The sequence below is a fragment of the Canis lupus genome, chromosome 16 (genome assembly GCF_011100685.1).
Source record: "Canis lupus familiaris isolate Mischka breed German Shepherd chromosome 16, alternate assembly UU_Cfam_GSD_1.0, whole genome shotgun sequence".
In the NCBI taxonomy this organism is placed as follows: domain Eukaryota; kingdom Metazoa; phylum Chordata; class Mammalia; order Carnivora; family Canidae; genus Canis; species Canis lupus.
The window spans coordinates 52,279,993-52,303,071 of record NC_049237.1 but is presented as its reverse complement, the minus strand read 5'-3'; positions in this window follow the sequence as shown (position 1 = coordinate 52,303,071).

Sequence of the window (23,079 nt, the reverse complement as noted above, 5' to 3'; positions counted from 1 at the left end):
TGGGATTCGATCCCGGGTCTCCAGGATCGCGCCCTGGGCCAAAGGCAGGCGCCAAACCACTGCGCCACCCAGGGATCCCCAACTGATTGCATTCTAATACTTGTTATGGGATAAAAGCCTAAATCACATTCGAAATGGCAGTGTTCCTAATCATATGGAACTTTTATCCTAAATAAACTTAGTTTGTTTGTAAAGAAAATTGTGAGTTATTCACTAAAAAAGAAAAAAAATGAAAAACATACACTTTGTAATCCATAATAATTCATTTCTATAACATTTTGTTATTTGTAAATATATTAAAAATACTTTACTTTCTCCATGAATTTTAGCTGAATACATGTAAATTAGTTTTTTGGCAAATGTTTATGTATTTGTAGTTTTAAGATATGTTTGTATAAAAAATCCTTTCAAAAATTATTATTTCCTCCCAAAATAATTTCTACTGTGTAATTTTCACAAAGTAAAGCTCAAAGCTGAAAATTTTACATATCTGTTGTGTATTCTTCTTAGTGATAATGGTAGTCACGTAGGGTGAAAAACATCATATCTCATGCTATGTAATCACTATATAGATTTCTCCTTTTCTTAATAACAATAATAATAGCAATAAGTGTCAAAAGATGTCAGACTAGTAAATTTAATCTTCCATATAAACAGAAATAAGTAGAAGCAATATCTCTGGACTTATTTGATCTTTTTTCTTTTTGTTTAGGAATGTGATGAAAAAGCCATTGTTTTATGTGTACTCAGTAAAAGGAATCACAAAAGTTTACTGATATAATATTAAATTTTATTATAACACGTGTGACTTTCTTTGGTTTCTTATGCTATACACTATCTGAGAAGTTAATTTTTAAGTGATTCCTATTTAAAGTAAGGAACAATGACATATAAGAGACCAAAGACAAGTTACAGAAAAAAGAAACAACTGAGCTTAAGAAATTAATAAGGAGACACAGCAAGGGGGAAAATGTTCTCATCTGAGATCATCTACAATGTCTTAGTACCAGTATTCTCAATTGGTTAAGTGATAGCATATCCTACCAGGGAAACATAAGATCATATTAGAGCAATCTCATTAGCAGATCCCTCCTGAGAAAAGAACAGTGTTCCAGCTGATTCTTAAACTTTTCCCAATTAACCTGCCTTAGGCCTTATATTATTTTTGTGTCCTATACGTTTTTTGGTACATAATACCCAATATATTTTATAATAAAGTGCCCAGTTATATATCTTAGTGGTTAAAATCTTAGGTTGTACACATACTCACACATACCCATGACTTGTCATCTATGTGATAAACATAATAATTGTTATATAAATACAGCTATATTTATACTCCTGTCTTAAAACTTTTTTCCTTATTTTTGAATTTTATGAGTAAATTAGTTAGAAAAAATGGTTGACCTCTTTTGCTGATACTTAATTTATGATAAGATTCTTCTACATTTCATTATGAATCAGATAGTTTTCTAAGGCAAAAAACATAGTATCAAATGTTACCCAACTTTCAGAGATTACCTCTAAGAAATACTTATATTTATATACTTCTGAGAACTAACAGCAATGCAAAATTGAGGAATTTATGCATATGGACACTGCAGTCTTCCCACCAACATGAAATTCTTAGCTCATGGTTATGTTTTTTGTATGAAGAATTTATATAGAGAGCTTATATATTCTTATGTGATATGGTTCTCCATAGCAGCGATATATAAACAAACTAAAGCTTCTAATTCTATGAACTAATAACAGTGTGTTCCATATAAAATGGCTTTTTAGTTACATATTTTTATTTTGATACATCAAGTAAAGGTTAGGTGAGAGAACGTTGCCAGTATTATCTATTTTTCTGTTTTTCATTATAATAAAATACAATGAAAGAGAGGAGATTTGTTCAAAAGTTAGTGAATTCAAGGACAATTTCCAGAATTCCACTTTGTTTTATAACATCTTAATTTTAGTTTTAAAATATATAGAGGTAGAAGTAAAAATCACCTATAACTTCATTAGCAAGAAATTTAAAAGTTAATGCATTATAAAATTGATTTTCTATAATACTTATTTTTTATTATATCATATAATTCATACCATAAGCACACTGTATTATTAATTAGTCTTCTATAATTTATTCTTAGAAACTGTGTAATAGAATATTGTAGGAATGTTTACCTTTTTTTTTAAGAATATTTATTTATTCATGAGAGACATAGAGAGAGAAAGGCATAGACACAGGCGGAGGGAAAAGCAGGCCCATCACAGGGAGCCTGATGTCAGACTCAATCCCTGGACTGTGGGATCACTCCCTGACCCGAAGGCAGATGTTCAACATCTGAGCCACCCTGGCGACCCTGTTTACCTTTTTTTTTTTTAACCATTTTCCTTTGATGAACCTAGCTTCTAATTTTCATAAATAGCTATATAAAATCACATAATACAGAAATGTTTTTTGACCTACAATAGTTTAAATATGATAAATCTTATGAAGTGGTATTTTTGTCTTAATAATTATGAATATTTTAAAATGTAAAAGGCTTTTTCTACTACTTCAGAGAAAATTTCATAGATCTCTTTCCTTAGCCTTCTCAAATTCCATTTATTGAACATTCAGCAATATGTTCAAATTTTCAATGAAGTTGAAACTATGTAGAAGTGACCAATGTGCATGTTTGTGCACACATGTGAGCACTTGTGCAGATAAGCTTGCATATATGTATATGTTAGAGTATGGAATTGTCTGAAAGGTTGTAGATACCTACGAGACAGATACATATACACACATTGTATGAATGCGTTATTTTCTAACTCAAATATCTCCAAAATGTAATCATATTTGAAAAATAATTTTTTAAAGATTTTATTTATTTGAGAGGGAGAGGGAGAACAATGGGAGCAAGGTGGAGAGGGAGAAGTAGACTCCCTGCTGTGTAGGGAGCCTGATGCAGGGCTAGATCCAAGACCCTGGGATCATGACCTAAGCCAAAGGCAGATGGTTAAACTATTGAGCCATCAAGGACCCTGGAAAATAATTTTTTTAAAGATTTATTTATTTATTTATCATGATAGACAGAGAGAGAGAGAGAGAGAGGCAGAGACACAGGAGGAGGGAGAAGCAGGCTCCATGCCGGGAGCTGGACGAGGGACTCGATCCGGGGACTCCAGGATCACGCCCTGGGCCAAAGGCAGGCGCCAAACTGCTGAGCCACCCAGGGATCCCCTGGAAAATAATTTTTAACATATTTGTTGTAAAACAATATTACACTGGCACTTTTACTTTGGCTTTATCTAAACAATTATTCTAGTAGTGTAAAAGAGAAAAGAATGCCATTACAGAATAGAATCTTGAGTTTACAAGAAAATAAGAGAATCAGTTTGTAAGGACCATCCAGCCACATAGAAAGTATAAGAAGTATAAAGTCAACAGAAATATCAACAAAAAAGGAATCCATGTGAGAGATCTGTAAAGTGAGGTTGAAAATAGAAAAAAAAAAACATTAATAGGCACAACTTGACTATAACCTGATTAAAGATACTAACCTATAAAGAATGAAACAACAAGATGGAACATTGGTTAGTGGAAGTAACAATGTGAGACGAGCTGATGGAGGTTATCACCGGAGTGCCCGGCTAAAGTGCTGTCCAGCAGTAAATGTGCCACGACACACATTTGTGTCTTCGGCTTCTGGCTCTGCTGAACTCAAAACCCAATATGTAATGGCATACCATGGAAATCCATGGGGATTTAATTTGAATTGACATCTCTCAAAACTGAATTTATTATCATGTCCATGTTTCAATCCCTATCTACTTTTCATCTATGTTTTCTTCATTTTGATTTTCGACTTAATCAGTGTTGTCAACAAACATCTATTTGCCCGGGTTAGAGCTTGACCACCATCTGAGACACAGTTTTCTTCTTTGAGCTGCTGCACCAGTCAATATGGAGCTGGAAATTACCTTCCAACATCACTCACTTCTTCTGTCCTCTGCTATTTTACAATTATTTAGTTGCTATCTCATGTTCTTGACCTCTACTCCTCACAAATGCTGAAAAACTTATTATTCAAATTAACATATGGTCACATGTGTTTTCTTAGTGTACATCATGCCAGTGTTTACCCCTTTGTCCTTGTCATGTTCAACATAGCTATCAATGCACACAGTGTCATTCATGATGGATTCTGCCTATTAAGTCCCTACTCGGCCTCTCAAGCCTTTGTAGTCTAGGGTTTGCAGGCAAACAGCTTAGTAATTCATAAGCCAGGAGCCCTTATAGAACCCTTCTTCCTCTTTTTGTGAGTCTCCGTTGTATAGCTATTGTTGCCTGTTAGTAAAAAAAAAAATAAACAAAAAACAAAAACCAACTTTCTTTTAAAATCTCACATATGATTTTCACTGTGGCATTGTTGAACCATATATTAATTTTTGTCTTTATTTATCTTTCCCCCCTAATATACAGTGACATTTTAGAGAGTGGAAAATCTAATTTACTGTTAAATCTCCAGGATCCACGCCAGTGTCTTGTCATGTGACCCACAATGAATAAATAGGTATTGGTTGAAATATAAAGTGTATTAGTATGGTAATTAATAAAAACCACACAAATAAGCACCCTAGCATTTAATTTTTTAATAATCCTTTCAAAATCCCAGTCTGCTCAAATTAAGGAACATAATAGACAATATAAACAAGGTTCAAGAAATCACATAGGTTTTATACATACAACCATTAAGATTTATACGTATATAACAGAAACGATTTTAGTTATTTCAGGGATTAACTGGTTACATATAGGAATTTAATTGTTTACAAAATTGCTGAGAAGGCTATAGGGGTAGGCTCTAATTCCGGCTTGGATGAATTCCTTCCTGGACATGACTACGGGATCCCATCAAGAGAACCACTACCTCCACTGTAGTGAGAAAGTTATGGACTCCACTGCTGGATACATGAGTGCATCATTTTATCTGCACTCTATGCATAAACAATAACTTTCTTAAATCCTGGCTTCGGGAACATAATAACTTGGCTTCATGGTGGAAATCAGGAAGTGTGCTCCAGACCACTGGGCTCCAGAACTAGGCTGCAGCTGCCAGATGGGAACCATGATTCAGCCAGTACAATAAGAATCTGGGCTGCAAGGTGGTCAGGGAAACATAGTTTATGTCTTCCCTGCAGTTCCAGATGATAGACTGAAATGAGATTGCGTCAGATGGCTTGTCTAACATTTCTACCACAATCTGTCTATGTGACAAGAGCAGTATAAACTGCAAAAATGATAGTGTTAGAAATTATGTTAATCCTCATTTTTAAAAATGACCTAAATTATTAGTTTTATCTATGTCAGTAGACATGGATTTCTTTATATATTTCACAGTTAAATGATATTTATTGAACGACTTTGTGTGTGTGTGTGACTTGGTGCCATTTGTAAACAAAACACCTACACTTCACAAATTTCTAATAAAAAAATGAATAAGACCAAATAAATTTAAACTTTACTAAGTTTGCTTATATATAATCTTTTTTGCTTTATATACAATCTTTACAACTCTGCATGCATAATTTGCATTTACTAGTAATATCTTTCCCATTGTGAATACTTCATATTTCTGAGATTCTTTGCTTGCTATGACAATATTTCTGATTCTCTGGAACATGTATATAAAATATATATATATATGTTTATTTTTATTTTTTATTTTTTTATATATATGTTTATATATGTGATAAACTATATATGTGATAAAAATATAAATATATAAATATATATAAATATATATGTGATAAAAATATATATGTTTTTCACATATATGGATATATATGTATACTTGGAACTTTTATATAAATATATATAAAATGTATGTATTTCTAGGGTTTGTATGTTTATTTATAAATAAATAATTTATATATAATGTGTGTGTTTCTATATAATCTCATTTACCTTTAACCATTTCACGCAAGCGTAGACACACATATACACACACACATTTATTATATAAAATGTGTTGCAGTTCAGTGTGGTTTGCCATCGTATTTCTTTTTATGCTAAGCACAGAACTATTTACTTAACAGGAACTATAATATTTTCAAAGAATAGATCCTTTAATAATTACATTACAATACTTATTAATTTCTTAGCTTAATATTGTATCCTTTCTGGAAGTTCTCCTCCCTCAAATTCAAACTCTTCCCATAATATTTAAATTATCACTTACTGAGATCCCTGGGTAGCTCAGCAGTTCAGCGCCTGCCTTTGGCCCAGGGCCTGATTCTGGAGTCACGGAATCGAGTCCCACATCAGGCTCCCTGCATGGAGCCTGTTTCTTCCTCTGCCTGTGTCTTTGCCTCGCTCTCTCTCTCTATGTCTATCATGAATAAATAATAAATAAAATCTTTAAAAAAATAAATTATCACTTACTTCCCTCTTATACAGGACTTGAATACAGAGTCTTACATAATTCTTGCCCTACAAAAGTGTGATTAATGATATTTGCTCCTCTACCTGAGACATGCCTTTACAAGCCTATCTAATCATTCAGCACAGATGGTGGAGATCTGTGACATGGACCAGTTACCATAAGCACAGTTGACCTAATCAAAATTAGCATCCTCTTTAGAAAAATTTATTATCCATTCATAAAATTCAGTGGCATAACATAAATGTCATGCCATCGTGGGTCTTGCATCAGTAATTGATTTGTTTATGATACAAACAAGTTCTCCCCATTCTGCCTCTTTTCCAACAATAACAAGGAGAAGCAAGAACAGGGAAGGTTATTATTTCCTAGCCACAGCTCAATGCACCATGTAATCAAATCCTTTGTCAGAGCATCCTGCCACATAATCAGATCGTGTGAATTGTCAGAGGCAATTTTATAAATATATATTCATTTAAAGCCTTGGTACGCTTGTTATAGTGTAGGATAAGTACATTTCTTTTCTTCTTCTTCTTCTTTTTTCTTCTGTGGTGGTTGCATTCTGAATTCTTATGTATAGGGTAATTACATTTCTTAAAATATAGTTCAACTTCAGAAAAATAATAAATTCTCTATTCACCTATCACAAATATTAGCTCTCTAAGCCCAATATATTAAATTATTATGATTTGATTTGCTTATAATTTTACCCCGAGGTAACTTCTTTACAAGGTATTTTTAAATGTACTTTTCTGAAATTTCAATAAATATTTTTGCTGAGCCATGTTAGAGTTTAATAACAATTCACTACTCAGTGAAAAGCTTATAAAAATTTGTCTGGAGGTATACATACAGGCACTCACACCCACACATTAAAATCACACTTCTTTACAAAGAGCATGTTTCTGGGTAATTTGTGACTTTGATTTAGTTTTGCTCGTCCCTGACAGACTGTTGAACACATGCTGGGTTTTTTTTACCCTTGGTAACATTGAGCGGTTAGTTCTCTTCATAATGTTCGTGGTATTGATGAAAATGACAAAGCTGAAAATCAATCTGCACCTCTTTGTAGAGGCCAGTGACTCATCATCATTCATAAAAAGATATTACATGATTATTCTTACAGGACAGTTACATAATCTCTGAGGAGTAACAGTGGAGAGACAGGCCAGTCCTGTCTGAAAAATTACTTATGTGTCACAGATAATCTACCAGAAGACATTTCTTCATTTAATTTTAACTTAAATCTTAAATATCTGCTGTTGTGCTTGGCGTCATTAGGAAGAACAAAAGACACAGGGGACTCGGTCACTATCCTTAGGGAGGGGAAGGCTAATGAAATGTAGACAAAGCACTGCAAGAGAACAAGGGAGGGGAACCCAGCACCTATAAGGAGAGTTTGAGAGGGAGCAGACACCAGTGGCTTGGAAGTAATCACAAGGGTATTTTGGTTTCATGAAGAGTGTTTGATGAAGGAACTGGTTGATATGGTTTGGAAGAGAAAATAAGGTTGAAATTTTAGGTAGAAGCTGTTGAATGTGGACTTAAATGCAACAGGATTCAGTGGAAAGGGAAAAGTGTTCATAGTTGGGAATATCTTTTCATGCAGTTAGTGTTGTCTTACGTACAATGACAATATAAGATAATTATGACAATTAATTGTGTATAATATTTATAATAAAATGATGATGGTGTGGCTGCTGCTGCTGATAGGGAGATCCCCTAGTGTAAAAGTCTTGATCTCTTGCCTCAGCCTCCTAATGCTCTCCCCTTGGGGAAGGCAGTGATACATGTGGTTGATGGGTTTGATAGAATTCTCTAGCATGTTTGAGTAAGCCCCATACTCTTCCTTTAGGAGGATCTTTTGCCTGAAGACAGTGTCCTCCTGTCTGCAGTCAGTAAATGCAGACAGCCTCCTCACTGGTGGGCTGCACGCCGGTTTTCATGGCCTGTGCCCATAAGGGTGGATAAGTGAAATGCAAAGTACTGTGATAATGTTAGTAAACAAGGCTGGACCATAGTCATCAATAAAACAAGCATTAATTTACATTTGCCTCTTGTATCCATCTCTAAATCCAACCTACTGTAAAACATGGAAGAGAGTATCATTATTTATTGAACCCCCAAATGCTTACTTCAATGTTTATGATTTAACTATATTTAAACATGAATGCCAATTTCAATCTGGCATGTTACATAAAGATAGTATAACACTGGTATGTTCTTTTATTTTTTATTTTTACAAACGTACAACATATCTCTTTTTTTAAGATTTTATTTATTTATTCATGAGAGACACAGAAAGAGAGAGAGAGAGAGGCAGAGACACAGGCAGAGGGAGAAGCAGTCTCCATGCAAGGAGCCTGATGTGGGACTCGATCCTGGATCTTCAGGATCACACCCTGGGATGAAGGTGGTGCTGAACCACTGAGCCACCCGGGGTGCCCATGTACCACATATCTATAAAATAATATTAGTTTCTAAAGAAAAATGTTTCTGGTCTAAAATTTCCCCTTTGAAATTATACATGCACCTGTACTCAGCCAATGAGCATATATCAACATTGCTTCATACTTCAACATGATCTTCACCTCATCGCAAGAAATGATAGCATTTAAAAAAATTATTTGTTTATTTTAGAGAGAGATGGAGAGAGAGTGTGTGTGGGCGAAGGGCAGAGGAGGAGAGAGAGAGAAATTCAAACAGGTTCTCTGCCAAGCATGGAACCCAGATGCAGGACTGGATCTCAGGACCCTGAGATTATGACCTGAGCCAAAATCAAGAGTTGGACGCTAATGGACTGAACCACACAGAAGCCCCCAAGAAATAATAGAATTTTAATTTTATTCAGTGGTTAGTCCAACCCTACAAATGCAACTGCTTTAAAAAATATATTTTGTTTTCTTTCAAATGAAAATAGGATATTTTTAAGTGGTAGGATTTATCCCATTCTCTAAGACAAAATAGACATTGTTATAGGTATACTTAAAGATGAAGAAAAAATTACTAAGATGTGGAAATATATCTACAGTATTATTCTATAAGGACATTCTATACATTCTATAAGTGTAAAGAGAATGACAAGATGTATATTAGCAGATGAGCTCATCCGTCATTCCCTATCCTTTTTCTAAGGTTCACGAGTCGACTGTCTTCCCCCAAAGCTCAGTTTCATGATGATCTTTTACCAAGAGGAAGGCTATGAAGTGGCTTTTCTTTTATGGTGGTATCTTCTGAAGCAGGATGAAGAGAGCAATCATAGAAGGTCAGCAGTCACTAGTTACAAAATTAGGCAAAAGAGATGTGACTCTGGGTAAAGGTGCCAAAAATTTCTGAAGTTTTGTTTTAAGGAGGTCAAACTGCTCCCTCCCTCTCTTTCCAATCAAATAAGCCTGTTTGACAAAATATTCAAGAAAAAAGGCAAATTATGCTGAGTGAAGTAAGTCTGGAGGGTATTATGCTGAGTGAAGTAAGTCAGTCGGAGAAGGACAAACATTGTATGTTCTCATTCATTTGGGGAATATAAATAATAGTGAAAGGGAATATAAGGGAAGAGAGAAGAAATGTGTGGGAAATATCAGAAAGGGAGACAGAACGTAAAGACTGCTAACTCTGGGAAATGAACTAGGGGTGGTAGAAGGGGAGGAGGGCGGAGGGTGGGAGTGAATGGGTGACGGGCACTGGGGGTTATTCTGTATGTTAGTAAATTGAACACCAATAAAAAATAAATTAAAAAAAAAAAGGCAAATTGAGGTAGCTGTTCTCAACTTCTTTGATTTCCACTCCATACAAGGAATGACCCAAGTAGGTCTGACACTCTTAAGGTTTCAGTGATGAGAATACGGGACCAGAGAAAAGGAGAATCCCAGGAATGAGAATTGAAAAATCTCAACATTTAATGTCAACTTTCAGTTTCCCTGTGTTATCCAAGACTTATTTTCTGTAAAAGTACTCATTTTATGTGCCAGATTCAGTGAAGGTGCTCTGCTCTTCCCACCAGCTGATATTACCTGTGTAATCTGGCATCATATTGGTCATATCTGACAGATGGGGAAAAGCAACAAATGACTATTCTGGGAGCTAGGTGCATTTGTCAATGGTTTCGGTCCAGAAAAGGAAAAGAAGGAAAATAAAAGTGATGAGGCAAGAAAAGTTGGTTCTTCTTCACACACAGTCCCTCTTTTATCTGATACCAGAAGAGAATAATCGCACATGTGCACACACACACGTGCACATGATTTCCAATTTAAATTGACTGAGATATATTTTTTGTGTCATAGTGATAATCTTTGTCTCATTTTAATTGTGAAATATCTTGTTGGTGGAAAACACATATTCAGGGATACAACATGACAAAACACATTAGCAAAGAAGAAGCTTAAAATGTCAGTGACATAGCTACAACTCAGTGAAATAAGCTAAAATAAACTTTTATCAAAAGTTGTGATATTTCAAAGGTTCGATAGCAAAATCAATATTGCTATGCATGCGAGTAATTTATTTTTCTGAAATTTAAGGCAACTGGTATAAAACACAAGGAAGGGAATAATAGGATAGTGCTCATTGTTAAATAGATTAATAGACCAACCTACAAACATTGTTACAACTCTTACTTACAGAAAAAGTTTGATCACTATGGCTCAACTTCTACTGCAATTAATTTACAATATGTTGATATAGATGCCTATACATACAAATTATAGAACACATGGACTTATATTAAGACAGTGAGAAAGAGAGAAGATATATCCTATATTTCGGAGAACTCCCAGTCACATCAGCTCACTTCTCAACATCTCTGTGAAGAAGACACCAAACTATCACTCTTTTCGTGAAGAAGAAATGGGCTCAGAGTGGGTATGTAAACCACTTCACTAAAATTCTATTTTAATTTCACCAAATCCACCCTTTTTATTTTTTTTATTTTTTTATTTTTATTTTTTAAATATTTTTTTCTTTATTTATTTATGATAGTCACAGAGAGAGAGAGAGAGAGGCAGAGACACAGGCAGAGGGAGAAGCAGGCTCCATGCACCGGGAGCCCGATGTGGGATTCGATCCCGGGTCTCCAGGATCGTGCCCTGGGCCAAAGGCAGGCGCCAAACCACTGCACCACCCAGGGATCCCAAATCCACCCCTTTTAGTGGTCTGATTCTCCTAACAATGTCCTTCTCACATAGCATTACGTATTTATGCAATTTTAACAAAAGTGTAACATAAACTAAACAGAAATTCCCAGGTTTCCCTGTCTTGCTATGCTAAGTAAAAAAGTATCAATTTATTCCTATTTACCTGGACAGCTCTCTAGCTACTTTTATAGCTAGCCTACCTTCTCTAAGTGAGGTAGAAAGTGTTGGAAATGACTCATTTGACATTAAATTGATATGTCATATGGTTGGTTATCATGTTTTACCTAGGGTTTTGCTCAAAATATGAATATCTGGATTCTATACTCAGAGATTCTGATTCAAATTTGTGATAAGATCAAAAAGTCTGAAATGATAACAAATTCCCATATGATTTCCATACAAATGTTCCCAGTCCCATACACTGGGAAACATTGTCTAAAAGAGAGGTTTGAGTTTAAATCATACTATTAATTTTAGCAGCTTCTACTTTGCTCTTATTCAAGAACATTTTGTTTGTGGGGGGAGGACAAAAGGAAAGCAAATGTAAATGTATTCCTATATGTATAAAAATACTATTGTAGACAAAGTTATCTTTTATCATGAAAGATTAGAGCCAAGTTAATAACAAAATTGCATATATAGGACAATTTAACTTAATTTTGGTAGCTATACCTGCCGTGTCTGCAAGTATAATTTAATTAAAATGGAAAATGTGATATTTGGGTAATATGTTTTTGAACCTTCGATCTAATTACCAACTCTAAGTGCGCTGACCTCATGCTGCTACTAAACAACAGAAAGTAATACAAAATATATTTCCCTAAATGTTCCTTACAAAATCAGTGCAGTTAGCCAATTTTAAGTGAGTGTTTACTTTCACTTTTCCATCTGAGCTAACACATAGAAGTTAAAATTTAGAACCTTAGAAAACTTGAAATTATTAAGTTTCTGTATTAATGGGAAAAGTTTACGGAAGTATTTCAGAATATCTTTCCTCTCTTTCATAATATTGTTTCCAGCAAATTACTACCTAAAAATAAACATGTGATTATAAAAAAATAAGTAAGGGTTCCCCTAATAGTTTCAAGTTTTTCATTGCCTTTAAATGTTTGTTCGCACAGAGATAATTCACACTTTGAACTCAAATGCAATCTGCTTGGAGGTGATTAAATTATTTATTAAATGCAGTATCCTATACACTCCAAATTTAGAGAGTTAGCTTTCATCCAACAATTTCATGTAATGTTTTCTTCTGAGAATCCACTCTTAGGTTATAAGTATTAGGAAATTCTGAATAAGAAATGACTTCAATACATGACAACTTTATTTGAACCAATGTGTGAAGATGTTTGAATGAGATGATTTTATGGCCAGAGATGATGCCATGGAATTGAAATGTACTGACCCTGGAAAGAGATGCTCTGATCTAGGTGTGACACATCTGCTGATCATGCAAATCATTTTCTTTTTTTTTCATATTTATTTTATTAAACGAAAACAGATAACACTGTAGTTTCACTTCATTATAGAGTCAGAGAAAGTTTTGACATCTGTTCCAAATCCGCATTTTCTGTGTCCATTTTTTTGTCTGTAAAGTAGAATTAATATTGTGTCCTTAACAATCTTATCAGGATTAATGTATAGAGCATGTATATACATTACTGTACTGTACACTGAAGTGTTTTTTAGACTATTTAATGCCTTACAAAACATCAATTAGTATTGCCTATATCAAAATTATCAGATATATTGGGCAGAATTTTGCATAATTCTTCTATATAATTTCCAAAATAGATGTTTTGAATACAGGGTTGCAAATATTCATTGTCCTCATGAAGAAATGGATACATCCTATACCTTTATTATCCACCATGCCCATAAAATAAATCTATTACAGTGAAAATCTATCAGTTCACAAAACTTTTTAGAAGGGAGAGACATATTGTGTTGGGCAAGTAGATGGCATGGTTAAGTCTTACCCTTGACCAAAGTAATCTATTTTCTCTCTGCCTATATTCCTTCTTTCTCTGTCCTGCCTATCCTTCTATCTTTCTTCTCTCTGTGTCCTAGTTCTACTCTTCCCCTTTCATGATTCATTTAAAAATATATTATTTTCTTGTATCTGCTTTCTTATGGGCTGTTCCATCAGTCATAAATTTAATCATGGGTTTTTTTGTACTCCTTAACTTATGAAAAGAGAAATCTGTTTTTTTTAAAAAATAATATCAACATCTATGGATATGTATCAATATATATTTTGGAATGCATTTATATCTTATGGAATACATTTCACTTATGGGATGCATTTATATCTTATTCTATGCCGAGGACTGAGCTTGATGACAGACGTACAAGAATATGAAAAGATAAGTGCCTTCAAACTAAAACTAATACAACACCATGGAGACAGGAAAAGACCAGTGGCTCCTGCAGGTTGAGGTAAGAGGGATGAACACATAGATCACAGAGAATTTTTAGAGCAGTGAAAATACTTTGTATGGCTTTATAATGGTGGGTAAATGTCATTATACATTTGTCCAAACCTATAGAAATTACAACACTGGGAGTGAACTTAAGGAGTCTGAGTGATAACCTGTCAATGTAGTTCCATTAAGTGTAACAAATGTCCAATTCTGGTGAGGGGATGTTTGATAATGAGGGAGGCTGCCCACAAGTGGGGTCAGGGAGTATACGAGAAATCTCTGCACCTTCTGTTCAATTTTTCTGTGAACTTAACAACTGCTCTAAAAAAATAAACTTAAAAAAAAAAAAAAAACACTAATAGCCTAGAGAGGAGAATACATGCCAAAAACTATAATGTAAAACTCTAGGTTTTACTAGAGGAATACATGAAATAGTCTGAGAACACACACATAAGGAGTCTCTACATTTTCTCAGAGAAGTGGGGGTGCAGGCAGGTGATAGAGAAGAGAAGAAAACGAGTGAAAATCTGGGTAGTATTTTGTCAGGAAGACTCCCAGTGCAGGATACCTCAGGCAAGCAGATGCAATGCGAAAGTACCAAGTCCTAAGAGATCACTGTGAGGTCGGGGGCTACCAGCACATCAGTAATTCTAGGGCTTGAACTGCAAAGCGTAGGTAAGCAAGAAATAAGGTTGGAAACTTAAGGCTGCAAGCAATAAGGAGTCTGAAATTTGTTTTCAGAATAAACGTGCAGTTCCAGGGAAATGAGGGAGGCAATATTTGGTTTGTTAAAGCCAGATCTTTGACATTCATTTGAAGCCTTGATGGATTGAGAGGGAAGCCGATTACAGTCTGGGGCAGGAAGTATCAGAAGTAGGTTGCAGTGGAGTCATTTATACAAAAAGGATTTGATTCTAAATTTACAACCTAAGGTACAGATAACATATAATCAATATTTCCCAGAAAAAAAGAGTTAGAAGTATGACACATTAAAAACCATCATATTAAAAAAAATAAATAAATAAAAAAAAAAATAAATAAAAACCATCATATTATCTCTCTACAAATACATAATAAAAGCTTCTGCTAATTGGGGTTTTATTTATGTTACTCACTACCGTATTTCTAGAGCCTATAATGATGCCTGGCACTATGACATACTTGGTAAACATTGGTTGAATATGTGTAAGAATTTCAGTAACATGGAAGTGGAGGATATAACATGGAAAATCTTATATATGTCCCTTCAGGAAAATGAAACTTAAGGAACGAAGAGACTGATTTTCCACAAATGCTTGATTTACAGAAATCTGTCAATGTTAGAGTTTTCTTAAATGATAGGGAGTTTGTCTGGGGTTACCTCATAACAAGCTTGGGAAATTTTTGCTTACAGTTTCCAGGGACACAAGGAGGAAATGACCAAAGAAAAGGTTGATTTCACAAACTAAGCTGAACTAAGCTTTATTTGTACAACTGGACTGCTTTTGTCCGCTCGGGAATGGTCAAACCTGGCCTCTGTTTGGTTTTGGTTTTAACAGACTCCAGCTGAACTGTCCCCTCTTCATACTCCCTGCCCATGAATACAGCTTACTCCAAACACTCAATAGACTCACTGGTAGCTTGCTACACTTTGTGCATCCCCACCCCTCATTCCTCTGTTATTCCATTAAAAAAAAAAAAAAAAAAAGGTTTTATTTATTTATTTATTTATTCATGAGAGACACACATAGAGATGCAGAGACACAGGCAGAGGAGAATCAGGCTACCTATGGGGAGCTCATTGCAGGACCCGATCCCAGGCCCCAGGGATCACACCCTGAGCTAAAGGCAGATGCTTAACTGCTGAGCCACTCAGACATCCTCCCTCTGTTATTCCTGAATAAATTCATCTTTTTGACAATTTTGAGCTTCCCTTAGTTATCTTTTTTTTTAAACGTTTATAGCTAGTTAAGTTAGTTAACAATAGCCAAGTTGTCCTCTTGTGCTGGTAAAGAGAGGGGTTTTGTTTGTGCATTTGTTTGTTTGTTGAGTAGAGCCCATGTAAGTAGCTAGTTTCCTGTTAGGATCCATACTGTATGAAAAACACATATTGGGACAGCCTAGGTGGCTCAGCGGTTTAGTGCCATCTTCAGCCCAGAGCCTGATCCTGGAGACCTGGGATCAGGTCCCATTTCAGACTCCCTGCATGGAGCCTGCTTCTCCCTCTGCCTTTGTCTCTGCCTCTCTCTGGGGGTCTCTCTGTCTCTGTCTCTCTCTCTCTGTCGCTGTCTCTCATGAATAAATAAATAAAATCTTTAAAAAACACACACACGTATATTGTCCTAACTTAAGAAGATGGTCAGTGAAAAACATTGACACAGTGGCAGGTATCTAGCACCTAATACTGAAAGAAAAACAAACTCCAATTCCTGTTTCAAGTTGGCCTCTGAATGCAAAGGAGGGAGGAATGATGTGTTTCACTTCTTCGTCTCCACCCCTCCCCCCCATCATGGCTCCTTCCACATCTGAAGTCTAAGACACTTAATGTTCATCTTTTATGAATCCATTGTTTTGGAACAGTTTTATAGAAAGAATCATGAGGACTTCCACATGAACTGCAACAGAGGTATAGAGAAGAGAATATTTACGGGGAATACTTTAGAGACTCAATAGACAAGATGCCACAGTCATCGATTTGTATGAAGGATTATAAGAGTAGGGCTAGTCATAGACCTTTGTGGAGTGGAAACATTCTTAGTCAAAGCTTCAATTCATAAAGATAGAAACATACAAAGAGAAGTTCTTTCCTTGCTGCAAAGGATTGTAATTTTAGCCTGAACCTAAAAAGATCTTAAGGTGAATATCTTATTTTAAAATAAAATTTCTGAACAGAATTTATTTTAAACTCAGGGGAGAGATCTGACCTGGCAATAAAAGTGGGACACTCATTAGGGTGTCTGTGTATTTGAAGTTATATATCTGGGTATGGTGTCTCAGCGAGATGGTAGTATGAGAATAGAATTCTAAAGACAGAACCCTGTGGAGCAACAACAAGACAGGATAGCAAAGAAAAAAAAAAAAGAATCATAACAAACAGTGGTCAAAAAGTCATGGGCATCTAGAGGAGGAACAAGATAATAGTTCTATAGGAGAAGAAAGCTTTAAAAAACAGAAGTTGGTCAACAGTAGTATGGAATATGGAGAAGTGTGGTAAGAAAGAACTCAAAGAATTATATGATCTGGCATCATGAGATTCTTGGTAACCTTGGTGAGAAATTTCCAACTAATATAAATACAAAGCTATCCAATATTTTCCTTTCTCATCAGGACAAATTCTTGAACGCTTCCAAAGCTCCAAGGACCTAGAACAGACCTTCCCAATGTGGTACCAGGAACTGGTGTCACAAATATTCAGGTACTGACCCTTCCCTCCTGGTTTTCAGGAATCAGCATGGATCCTGGGCCAGCTGGGATATAGGCCCCCATCCTGTTATTCTAGTGTGCCACAATCTCCACGTGGGAATTAATGTGGTCTGCAAGATCTGCAAACACATCCTCTAACATTTTCCCTGATCCTGGACCTTGCAAGCCATGCTAGTCACCCTGCTATTCCTTGAACAGAAAAAAAAAAAAAAAAAGATGTAAGACTTTTTTTTTTAGATGTAGGACTCTTCACACTCCCTCTTTCCCCTGCCTCCATGCATGAATGCAGCTCTCGTTTCTTTAGATTCCTTATAAAATGCCATCTCCTTATGAAATCTTCCCTTAACAACCCTAAAACAGCCCCCTTACTCTGTATTAATAATTATTTTTTCTTTATAGCTCTTACTACTACCCAATATAGTTTAATTTGTTAGTTTATTGCATATCTCCCTTCCCGTGCATTTTTTTATGCTATGAGAGTAATGCCTTATACTGTTTACTATTCTTCCCGAGCAACTAAAACAATGTCTGGCAGATAGTAAGTAAATACTAAACTTTTGTGGATTAAATGCAGGAATCAAAGAGTGTGGACTTCAGATCATAGTGATTAATCAGCAAAAACCACAATTGAATGTTCAGGGTTGAAAAAAAAGGAAACAAAACAGATAATTCTGTATTAGACTTGATCTACAATATTAATATTTTTAGCATAGTAGCGTCTTATTAATCATGTTGTGTGTGTGACTGTTTCTATGTGCACTTCTGTGTCTTACACAGTCTTTCTGTCAAATTGGTAATTATTTAGTTTACAGTAAAAAGAAAAGATATGTTTGCATGAACCAGAGTGGTAAATTCACTGTTCAATTATATGGTTTACATAAGTGGTTACCAAGAGGTGCTGATCATTCAGAAGCATCTGGGGAGTTTTAAATTTACGGGCTCTGAACCACAGTCCTAGGCATTCTGATTGAAATATATCTGGGATTAATATCTGAAGATCTGCAGTTAAAACTTCCCTAGGTATATCAGTGATCCCTTAGGTTTGAATATCACTGCTGTAGATAATCACTATTTTAGGGTCTAACATTTGGGGGTTGGGGGGTGAGATATAGCAGGTGAAGTTTGGAAATAATTTTCAGACTTTAAAGAAAGAGTACAATCTAGGTAGCATTCAGAAATAAAGACAACTAGCCCAGAAGCAAAAATATACGGAAGAAGTGGCTTCTATTTCTTTTTTTCTTTTTTTAGATTTTATTTATTTATTCATGAGAGACACATAGAGAGAGGCAGAGATATACTCAGAGGGAGAAGCAGGCTCCCTGTGGGGAGCCCGATGCAGGACTCCATCCCATGATCACAACCTGAGCCAAAGGAAATGCTCGACTGCTGAGCCACACAGGCGTCCTCTTCTATTTCTTTAAAAAGATAAACCAGCATGAGCTACAGTCCTTTTATACCAAAGTCAACCTAAAGAAAAGATATAACAAGGGAAAAACATGAATTCTGAAAGTAAAGAGAAAGGTGACTTCGCATTGGTACATGAGGTCCTATTGCCTTGGAGTGAGGATGGGGAGGGGATGACTGCTGTGTGGGCAGCCTGTGTTCTAGGAACGTTCTGCTCTTGCCTCTTCTTCATGTGGAAGAGATGTATGGTGGCAGTTCAGGCCATGGTGCTCATGATTCACAACGGGGGTGTAATCAACTCAAGTTGGGGCCAGGAGTTGAAGAAAACCAGGGAGAAAATGTTCTTGAACAGGTGTTTCTCTACCTTTTCTAGGACAGCACTTCTCCCAGAGAGTTTGAAGGTGAACCTCAGGACCAGAGAAAGTAAATGAGATGACTGCAAAAGAGAGAGGTTAGTAATTTTTTCTGTGCCTGAACAATTATTTTTGGGGTTTCCTTTCCATGTTTCTTCTTAAACACACCTGTATTTTTAAGCTTAACATAAATGGTAGCCCTAGCATCAAATCTTCCCAGATACATTTTTAGAAAAGACAGATGCCATGCCTAAGAGAGCAAAAACTTATGAGCTATCAGCAGACCCCTGCCTGAAAAAGACAAAACCTCAAAAGATAGAAAATGAATCAGAACAAGGTGTACCATCAAAAGCAGGATTATTAACACATGTGCCCCAGAAATTTAAAATAAACAAGAAAACTATATTTGGAAAACAAGTAAAAATATAAGCAAGGTGAGAAAAAACAAGGAAAGCATAAAGGTGACTTAAGGAAATATTTCTTTTACTACTTAATTAATTAATTAACTGATTAGTTAATCAACTTTAGAGAGCTCACAGGTGCTGGGGTGGGGTCAGAGGGAGAGAGAATTTCAAAGACTCCCTGTTGAGTGTGAAGCCTGAGCCAAGGCACAATCTCATGGCTCTAAGATCTGACCTGAGCTGAAATGAAGGGTTGGCCACTCAACCGGCTGAGCTGAGCCACCCAGGCACATCATGAACTGAGGAACTATTAACAAGCAAATCTAATCGTTGATGTGAAAGACAAAAAGATGAGGAAAATAGTGGCCTTAATTCTGAAAAAAAAGAAAGAAAGAAAAAAGAAAAGAAAAGAAAAATGGAAAATGGAAAAAGATACTATAAAATAAATGTAATCGGAGTAGAAGTTTTGAAGGAAAAAATTATCACCAATGTAGACAAAGTTGTCCTAGAAGAAATGTGGTGATGAACTGTCCAGAATTGGAGAAAGTTTCCATTTAAAAGGCTCTTAAAGTGCCTAAGGAAAGAGAAGGAAATTACACAAACAGACAAATTTTAGATGACTATAAGAACATGGCCTCATTGTTAAAGCTTCCGGGAAAAATAATAAACCACCTAAAAAATTACACAATTCTAATCAGTATCAGACTACACAATAGCAGCACGAAGTATAAGAAGTCAAAAGTAAAACAAAACACCCTAACATGTTTTTTTTTTCAGAAGCATCAGAAAAAAATACAGAAACTTAATAAATACCATGAACAGACAGTTCACACAAATGCCCTTTAACATGATTTCACACATAATAACAAAAATCCAAAATAAAACTACATTAAGATAACATTTTTCACCTAGTAGATTATAAAAATATTTAAGATTTCACACCAAACTGAGGTGGCGAGGCTGTGAGGAATGAGCTTCCTTATGCATCAATTATAGGAATGCAAAATGGACACCATCTGACGAAGCAACGTAGGCATTTAGCTTCAGATCCAGATATCCCACTCCTAGACTTAGTCTAAAAATATCTTCTGAAATTTTTGAAAGAAATTAAAAATGTATTTTTTGTGGCAGAAATTTGTAATGGCAATATATTGGAAACTACTTAGATACCCATGCATGCAAGATGCTTGGTTCACATCCACACAGTGGGGGTTCTGTGCAGCAGTGAAAAGGAATAGGAAAGATTTATATCCACATTGTCAGCTCACATGGAGTGAAAATCAACAAGTTACAGAATACTATAAAGCAATTAAACATTTAGATGCATTTGTTGGCTTTTGCAAAAAAAAAAAAAGAAATAGCATAAATTAGAAACTAATAAAAAATTCTACTAAGAAGGCAGGTGAAGACTGAAAAAAAATTGGGTAGGAGAAAATTTTGCTTTAACATGTTAATGCTGTTCCTCTTCAAAAAGTACATATTCTAAAGTGTAAGATAAATATTAAATGAGAGTAAAAACTTTGCAACGAACCTTTAAAACAGAAAAAACCCTCTATATCAAATTAATAACATAATTACACATACAAAGAATTAATTAAAGAATTAATTTAAGTAACTTTACAATACAACTGTCAATGGGATATTTATTCTAAGAATAAAAATAATTGCAAAAATATCTTGAAATTTATGTTATATACTTATTGTGAGTAGTGGTATTGGTATAGAAATTAAACAATATTCACTTTTGTTGAAGGATAGATTCAATGAATAAATGCATTGCCATTATTAGGAACTATGATTATCATTATAGGAATTTGGTAAATAAAGTAGGAATAAAATATGAGTCCCTAAATAAAGGTATTTGTATTTAGTAAATGATAAAGACATACTTTAAATTACTAATAAAGAGATGAATTATTCAATAAATGGAATTGAACATGAGGTCAGATCTTTCCATATAGTGTTGGATCACTAATTTAGTCTTTACACTAAAATGAATTCCATATTGATTAGCATATGAATATAAATACTAAGTAAAATATTTGGGTCTATCTTTAATCATTGTTTAAAAGGACATTTTTAGTAAGAAAGAAAACCAAGGGGATCCCTGGGTGGCTCAGCGGTTTAGCGCCTGCCTTCAGCCCAGGTCGTGATCCTGGAGTCCCAGAATCGAGCCCCACATTGGGCTTCCTGAATGGAGCCTCCTTCTCCCTTGGCCTGTGTCTCTGCCTCTCTCTCTGTTTCTCTCAAGAATAAATAAATAATCTCTTGAAAAAATATATGATTAAGTAAAATAAGAACATTTTTGAAAATCCGACATGGCAGGGATATAAAATTATATGTATGTATTTATATGAAGAACATTTGTAACATATATGAAGGACATTAGACTAAGTTCCTTAGCTTTACTAAGGAACTCATAAATTATTGTATAAATATGAAACATACAAAAGGAAAAATGGACAAATGAAGCAAATACGGAGGGATTAAAAATAAATAGTTAAATTTTAAAATGTTCACTTATTCCTAATTAAAGATATGCCAATCAAATAATAGTGATATAACATTTTTCCTGTATTAGATTGGCAACACATCAGGAAGTCAGATACTATCCTATCTTGACAATTGAGTGAGGGATTTGTAATTTTCATGTACTGTTGTTCAGGGCTAATATTCAGGTGGAAATCACCAGTGTGGCCATATGTTCTAATTGGTGAGAGCATCTGTTCTAATTGGTCAGTGCCTGTATTCTGGTAATTGTAAAATACTTTTACTATCTCCCTTGTGTGAATAGGAGTATAAATTGGCATACCCTTTTTTCAGCACATTTGGTATTATGTATCCAGATTTAAACACACACACACACACATGCACACACACGCACTTTGATCCAATAATTCTGCTGATAGGAATTTATTCCCTCTCTAACATGCAAAAATTATTTACACCTTAAACTTACAATAGCATTTTTCATAATAGGATAATTTTGTTAAACAGTTTTAACTTCTCTTCTTAGAGAATCTCATTCCTAATCTTTCCTTCTACATAAGAGGGAACTTCGCCTGCTAACACTCTTGGACGTCATGAGGCTGGTCAGATACTCCTCTTTCATCTGATTGGTGGCTTTGGGATGAAGAAATTGGCAAGATTTGTCAATTTTATCAATCCACCATTCTCTTTGGGATCACCTCTAAGAGAAACAGAACCAAACAAAACACTTTCAACTACTCTCTAACATGCTACCAGATTGACCATTAAAGGCTCTGGCCCTATGGAACTTGTACTTGGTCAGTTGAATCTTATTCTGATACCAAGTATTTAAAATGTGAGCGTATTCTATGTATAAGCCAAATTCTTGAGTACCACCTTTCATCAATATGAGTTATATCCTTATTCTTCATCGACTTACTCATTTACTCCTACCAATCCTTTTCGAAATAAGATAAAGAAAGAGGGTTATGTTTATTGTGTCTCCAACAAATTCCATCACATCCAACAGAATACCGTAACCCAATGTCCTCATCTGTAGATGTGGGCAGTAATAGTGT